General features: G+C 25.0%; 1 long non-coding RNA gene across 1 annotated transcript; it reads left to right on the top strand.

Moving 5' to 3' along the window:
* Window positions 1-1819: 1819 nt before the first annotated feature.
* On the top strand, window positions 1820-2443 carry LOC123304851. The gene is made up of 4 exons (XR_006536805.1): window positions 1820-1842; window positions 2112-2144; window positions 2217-2282; window positions 2345-2443. It is a non-coding gene; the product is annotated as an uncharacterized LOC123304851 (long non-coding RNA).
* Window positions 2444-8336: the final 5893 nt, after the last annotated feature.

The following is an 8336-nucleotide window of genomic DNA, read 5'->3' as shown; positions in this document are numbered from 1 at the left end:
ATTATCTGACTCATTGTCTGGTGACGTAATTACTTGGATCATTGTCCGGTTGCAAGGTTATAAACCTTGTCTGGTGACGTACAAGTATAAAGTTGGATTTTTTAAAAATTGTTATAACTTGAGTGAGATTTGAACGCTAACCTTTTTTATGGAAGGCGAGTGCTGTAACCACTAAGCTATGAAGTCAAACCAGGAAGTAATGACAAAGTTTGTATTTAAAGAAAAACAAAATTGTTATTGACTAATATCTGTTTTAAATGAAATAGTTATTTCGAGGTCACTTCAATATTTGGTTAAAAATTTTCCATTAAAATGATAATTTTTTATATAGGATATAATAATAAATACTTAATTTATTAAATAAAAAAATTTACTATCCTGAAATTGAAAATTTATCTAAAACAAAGAGAAAAAGGATTTGGATTAACTAATATCAAATAATTACTTTGAAATATATTTAATATTATATTAGATTTTACATTTAATTTTTTAGAGTGTACAAAATTTATTTCTAGGAAGAATTATAAATATGCTTATTATATAATTTATCTTATAAGAGTTTATTATTTTAATATACATTGTATGAAATATAATAGTTTATTATAAAAACAAATCAATATATATCTAATATTTAAATATTTACTTCCATATACACATTAGAGTGATAAACAAATTAAAATTATTATCTTCATATACTTATGAATGTTTTTAAGATATTAATAAATTATAAATAACTAACCTTCTTAAGTATCACTTTCTGTTTTCACATATTTTTTTTTTATATTTTTGAAACCTTGTAAATCAATTATTAACAAATTCATGTTGTATATTAGAGTGATAAACAAATTAAAATTATTATCTTCATATACTTATGAATGTTTTTAAGATATTAATAAATTATAAATAACTAACCTTCTTAAGTACCCCTTTTTGTTTTCACATATTTTTTTTTTATATTTTTGAAACCTTGTAAATCAATTATTAACAAATTCATGTTGTATATTAGAGTAATAAACAAATTAAAATTATTACCTCTATCTGCTTACGAATGTTATTAATAAATTATAAATTATTCTTTCTTAAGTATCACTTTTTGTTTTCACATATATTTTTTATTGTATTATATAAACAAACAAAAATTTTTTTAAACAAATAATGCTCTCTCATCGAAATCAAAAAAATAAGATTTTGTTTTAAAGAATTAGTTTAGTTTTATATTTTAAAACGTTAACAACAAGATGGAAGCAATCGATAATTTTGAAGAAAAAATTATGTTGAATAAAAAGATTGATCATCTTTTAAAAAAAAGTTTTGGTATATTTTATAAATATAGAAATATACATACAATATTTTTCTGTAAAGCCGATTCGAAATATGATATTCAAAATTCGGCAGGTTGTTTATTTATTGAAAATGGTGGCGATTCAACAAAACCAAATATATTTCAAAAAGAATATGTGGAAACACTTTTCTATCAATTGAGTCTTAGAAAATATCGTTGTAGGCTTCATCTAAAGTATACGAAAATTAACTCGGATGAAGATATGTTTGATATGATAATATCAACAAATGAAATCCCAGATAATTTTTATTTAATACAGGTAAAAAAAAATCAAATTTTTTATAGTTATTATATATTTTTTAAGTGATGTAATACTTTTAGGATGGTGAAGCCAACGAAGACAACGAAGACAATAATATAGAAGAGATGGAAATTGAGGATAGTGTAGATGACGAATCGGAAAATGAGGAAATTGATGAAAGTGTAGATGAGGAATTGGAAAATGAAGATAGTGAATATGATGAGACTGTAGATGATGAAGAATAGAGTTAAAAAATAATGTGAGTTTTTAATAATATTTTTACTAAGTAAAAAATAGTATAAGCTAAAAGTTTTTCAAATTTTCTCTTCATTTTAATTTCTACTATTAGAGTTGTTACACAATGGAAAACAACACACAAAAAATGTCTGCAATTGTTATTTTAATTTTATTTCTATTGTTAAATATCTACATGATCTTCTATAAAATGGATAGGTACTTTGTTGTTAAATAAAAATATTTTTTTTGTATTATAATCAACCTTTGCTAAATTTAATTTTTTTTTTACAGCAACATAAATTATGAACAACCTTTAGATTTAGAGTAAGATTTTTTTTTCATAAATCCAGAGTAAATTATATATATGATTTAAATAATAATAATAAAATTTTTTAGCATTGGGAAGTATGAAAATTATACATCACTTATGGAAATATTGAAGAAAAGTCAGGATAATTTAACGTAAGTAAATTTTTTCTCTACTTTTATAATTTTTTTAATTTTTATTTTCTTTTGTTTAATAGTAAAATCATTCACGAAGAAACCAAAGGGATTTTACAAATAGGAGAAGAAATCTTAAAAAGCCTAGACTACATGCCTTATGCTGTTATCTCACATCTTGATAAAAAAAATTCTAATGTTTAAATCATAAAGTGTTGTTTTATAATAAAAAAAAAAGCTTTGAATAAATAGGTTTTTTATTTAAAAAAAAAAATATCCTTTTTTATTTCAGATTATCTTTATTTATTAAATATAAATAATACAAAATATATATTTAATATTCTAAATAATAATTTAAAGGTGTACAAGTTGTTTGCAAGGTTTTTTCTATAATAGATGGGTGGTTGATAAATAATTCCAATAAGAATTTCTTTAACATTGGATTTTTTTCATGAGAAATCATCGATGAAATATGTGGATACCAATTTCCAAATTGAGCTTGTGCATTTTCCTCGTTTTGAAATTTATTCCTCACCAAATTCATATAACCATTAATATTTAGTGACTCCAAAATTGAAAATTGAGCATCAATAATTTTTTGGTTATCAAACATTTTCTGAGTTGTTCCATCAGCCAGATAAACAGCATAATCACTTGTAGAAAATTTGATTATTTTCTTGTTATGATACTCATGTGAAGATATTCTAACATCATTATCGATTACAATATCTTCCAGATGATTAGTAATATTATTTAAATATTCCAAAATATGATGTTTATTATTTAAAACTTGGTTCCATTGTTGTTTTGTTAAATTAATAAATTGATTTTGATTTGATTTAATTTGTAAGACACTTGATAAGTCATATGTTGTAATCCCAATAACAATAAATTTCGTCTCGCTTTGATTCAGAGGAATCATTGTTCGAAAAAATATTTCGCTTTGCATATTTTTAAAATATTGGTCAACTTGTTTTTGACACATTGTTAAAGTATTAAAAGTTGTATTTTAATTTTACAAACTAAAAACAAAATAAATTTGTATATAATTTTGTGAATTTAAAAACAGATTATATATAGTTATTCAGAGATTCTCCCCTCTATTGATAAAACTTAATAATATGTGAATTATATGTGTTGAACATATACACTAAAAAAATACTTATAGGAAGTACTCATTTTTTTTTATACCTACTTAAACACTCAAGGACATCTCATAGAGATAAATAGAAGTTGACTTCATCAAGCAATGTTACTTACTTAGTTAATCCCCACAGAAATTACATCATTCATTTTTATAGCTATTTAAACACTCAAGGACATCTCATAGTGAGAAATTGAAGTTGTGATAACACTTACTAAAAATGAATAATATAACATACCTAAAAATGTAAGTATTTTTTTTTTTTAATGTAATAGTATACTAATATTTAAAAAATTATTATTTATTTATTAGAATTGATGAAAGCGCTAGAAAATTTCAAGAATATGAGAGAGAATTTGTTATAATATTAGAAAAACTCCGTAATTTTGATACAATGTATGAGTATGTATTATTTCATCATCCATATTTATTTTCAACATTACGAACCAATGGAACGTTTAAATATTATTTCAATTTAATTAAAAAATATAACCCCACATTAAAAACAATAGAAGAACGAGATTTGGAAGAATTGTTATCACTATATCACTCTGCATATCCAGAAGATAATGATGATGATATGTTACTTTTAGGACCCATAGAAAGACATCCATTGTTATTTTATGAGAAACACCGTGTTGAGAAACTGTTTTCAAACAATAAGAAAGAGCACACTATCAATAGAAAACGCAAATTGTTTACAACTATATCACGTTTAAATATTTTCCGTGATTATTCACCAGACAGTGGGATTGAGGATGAGGATTAATAAAATAAAAAATTTATTATTTTAAAAAAAATTTATTTAAATGTAATAATTATAATAATGTATTAAATAAATATATAATAATGTATTAATTAAATATATAATAAAGTGTATAAAAAATATTACTAAATAAAATTATTTATGTAAAAATTATGGGATGATTTTCAGTTTATTTAAGAATGCCATAGTAGACATTTCCTCATGCAATTTTTTGTTCTTTTCTGTAAATTCTTTAGCAGTTACTCTTTGAAGCTCCTTAAGATTTTTAACTGTTTCATCTAAATTTATACATTTTTTTTGTAAAAGAACTATACTTTCATTTAACGTTTCAATTTTTGGTATATGAGATATATCCAAATCATCAAACTTTTTTTGTAAATTTGTTATACCATCCTTCAACATTGTAATTTCTTTTTTTATGTAAGATTTGTCATCCCTCATTCCTCTTATAATATTATCTATTTCTTTATTGAAATATGCAGTTGTATTTCCATTTAATTCACTCAATGTTTTAAAGATGTTCTCCTTCATATTTGCAGTCAATCTACCTAATGTTGAGAGAGTATTATCTCGTTCTCTATTAAATTGAAGTTTTATATCCTTAATATTTTTTCGCTCTTCTTGCAATTGAGCCATCATATCTTTTACATTTGCTTTCTCTCTATCGATTTCCATTTTTAAATTATTTATTCGAGTAGTCATCTCCAAAATTTTTTTGTGTGTATTACCATGAAGTTTACGATATCCAAACTTGTGCATAGACATATTAAAACTGATAATTATTTTTACAAATTTTACAATTTTATATGATTCTTTTAATATCTCCTGTCTGCATTTTGAACTCAAACAGAGAATCAGAAATTAATAATGCATAAGCAGTTGTTTTAGCAGGTATAGCCTTTTTACATTCGAAATCAATACGGATATCAACAGAATTTGTTGTAAAATTTTCATTTTGTCTTGAACAATCAAAACAAACAATTGGTGTAAATTTCATAAAGTTTTCAATATCATATAACGCCTTTTCATAACTCGTTTCCTGATTATAGTAAGAGGCTCTAAATCTTAGATACATATCATAAAGTGTAGCAATTTCTCCAGTTGAACTTTGAAAAAATACATCTTGTTGTGGAAATTGACGTTCATTGAGAAACAAACGTATAGAAGATAGCTCGTTGAAATCAAATATTTGGTTATTTTTCTTAAAATCATCTATTTTATCAGTTTGCATTGCAAAGATAACATAACGTGGTACATTAAGATTATTGGTGGATTTTACAGTCCACGAATGTTTGTTTGTTGATGGTAATGTAGGATATGTTACCAAATCATAATTTCGATAGGCAACTCCAATTGATGCATTTCGTTTTATTAGATCTAGCATATGTAATCTTCCTTCATCATTAAGATGGATTAAGGGTACTCTCCATACTATGTTTGTAATTTCAATATTTACTTTTGTATCACTAATTACTGAGTTATCGTCAGTTCTCGATCGAGTTAAAATTAGTTCATGTTTTGCGTTTGTTGAAATTTTTTTATATGTTGCAAAAATTGGTAACAATATTGATAGAGGAATCGTATATAGAAAATGACCATCTTTTGTTTGATTAAACTCTTTACCATCTAAAATATTACTAGAAATCCATGCAGCATTTGATAATCCAGTGATTTGATCTTTTGAAAACAATGCATATCCATTTAAAGTTGAGGCAACACCAGGATTATATACACTACAAATTACTTGTTCATTCATCTTATATGATATTACTTCAAATAAATGTGAAATTCCATTATTAATTAAAGCTGAAGTAACTGCAGTACCATCTGTTTTTTTAATAGTTCCTTGTATTAAAAGATCTGATTCTGACAACGATAATATAGCATCCTTGTTTTGTATTGGAATTCTGATAATAGAGCCATGAGATAAACTGGTACCACTATATGGTGCAAAACTCATTAGTTCTTTTGATGTTATTTCATTATCGAAATACACTTTTTCTGATAAATTTAAGATATTATTCATTTCTTTAAAACTTTTAAACCAATTGATTTTAAGTATTTTATATTTTCCTTAGATACAAGTGTTTTACGTTTAACAACTTTTTTCTTAATGATGTTTTTTTTCATAGAGTTTGGATATTTATTAGAATTATGAAAATCAATCATCTTTTCTCAAGTGTAATCTCACAAGAATATCCTCGTTTCTAAAATTTATTAAGCGGTTCTCCTGGTCTACAAAGCTAACTATCAACTGATTAATTTCGTTTGTGATCAAGGGTAGATAAATTATTTCATTCGGAATGTCAACAATACGATATCCACTTTCAACCATTATTGGTACTTCATGAATAATTGGTACTTTTTGATCTTGAAAATATGCATTGTCTACAATATTACACAATATTCGAATTGTATTTACATTACTTATTTGTACCGGTAAATCTGATGTATATTTTATATCTGGTTTCAATGCTTTTTGTGAAAAGCCAAATATTTTTCCAACTGAATTTTCCACTTCAAAATGAACAGTATATTTTCCAGTAATTTCAATTTTAAGTGTATTTAAGTTAATATGAAATTTAATAGAGGGGAATTCATGTTCAAGCTCTTTAATTAAATCCTCAATTTCGTAATTTCCTTCGCTTATGTAGTATGAGGTGCTACCATATTTAAAATGATTATTTAGGGCAGTAATGTTGGGAATGCTATTGAAACTAATAAAACTAACCAAACCACATGAATAATTTCCTACTAATTTAATAGGAGGAAAAAAATCTTGTTTCAGTTCAGATTGATTACCTTTCAACGATAATATATAAGACATATTTAGAAATAACTCTTATATGTTTGTAATATATAACAAAAACGCCAAGCACAGATGTCCACAAATTGGTCCATTTTTTTGAAAGCTATTATAATTATATGAAATATTACTTCCTAAATAGTTAATTATTTCGATGGGTGGGGGAATATCTCCATAACTATCAAAATAATACACTTTTGAATTGTTTTTAAAAAAACAAATCCAGTGAGATCCTGATGAGTCTGAAGTATCAAGATTGACTATACCAGCCTCATTTTTTAATGCTTTTTTTGGAAGAGTGTTTCTCATATATACACCTCTAAAGTATTTAATATATTTTTTACCAAAATTAAATAATTCTAAATTAGTTAATGCTCGAATTGGCAACTTTTTCAATAAACTTAGGATTTTTTCTTTTGATAGGGTTTTAAATAAAAACCCCTCCCTCGTAAAGCTGATTCTTCGAGTTTTTTATTATGTCGTATGGTTTCTTCTAATGCTTTTTTAGAATTTTTGATATCATTCACTGTTTTAATTCCTCCTACTATTGCAGACACTGCACCTGCAATTGCTGGTATGAGGGCTAACGGAAGAGCACCACCAATCTTTCTTGTTGGTATAACTCGTTTAAGTTTTTTCTTTGATTTTACAATTTTCTTTTTTGCCATGAGTAACATTCCTCCTTTTTTTACATTTGATTTTTTCTTTGGCTTTGTTTTTTTCAAACCAGAACCAGTTTTCAGTTTAGCCTTCATAATATTTGTTACAGCCCACGCAGCTGCTTTCTCCTTAAAATTAGCGTCTTTACTTTTAACTCTACTCCAAGCTTGTTCAGACAATATTTTATCTGCCTCGTGTCTTTTATTTATATCTTTATGTGTATCATAAGCAATATCATGCAATTTACAAAATTCATCTAGTTTATTAATACCTTTAACACCTTTTTCTAATTTTTCTTGTAATCTTGTACCTGGTCCACAATATTGATAACCAGGAATATGAGCTTCAAACGGTAATTTATTAATCAATTTATCAAGCAAACCTCTTCCTTTATAGCGTATCATTTACACAAAAACTTTTCTTTATTGCAAGCAAAACAATTTTTTTTAGGAGATGGTGGTCCGTCGATTTGTACTATACCTATATTATAATGTTCATAACACAATTTATATGCTTGTAACTCCTCCTGGATGTCTTGAGATAGTAAATGTAAAATTTTATATGTATAATTTCCAAATAGAGAAATAATTTCTTCTTTACTCAATAATTTTAAAATCTCTGGTTTTTTCTCAACCAACTTAATTAGATCAAATATCATTATAGAATGATATAAAACGATTGTTGCAAGCTGCTTTTATA

This window comes from Chrysoperla carnea, unplaced genomic scaffold (genome assembly GCF_905475395.1).
Source record: "Chrysoperla carnea unplaced genomic scaffold, inChrCarn1.1, whole genome shotgun sequence".
Classification (NCBI taxonomy): Eukaryota; Metazoa; Arthropoda; class Insecta; order Neuroptera; family Chrysopidae; genus Chrysoperla; species Chrysoperla carnea.
This window is presented reverse-complemented; position numbering and strand designations above follow the sequence as displayed.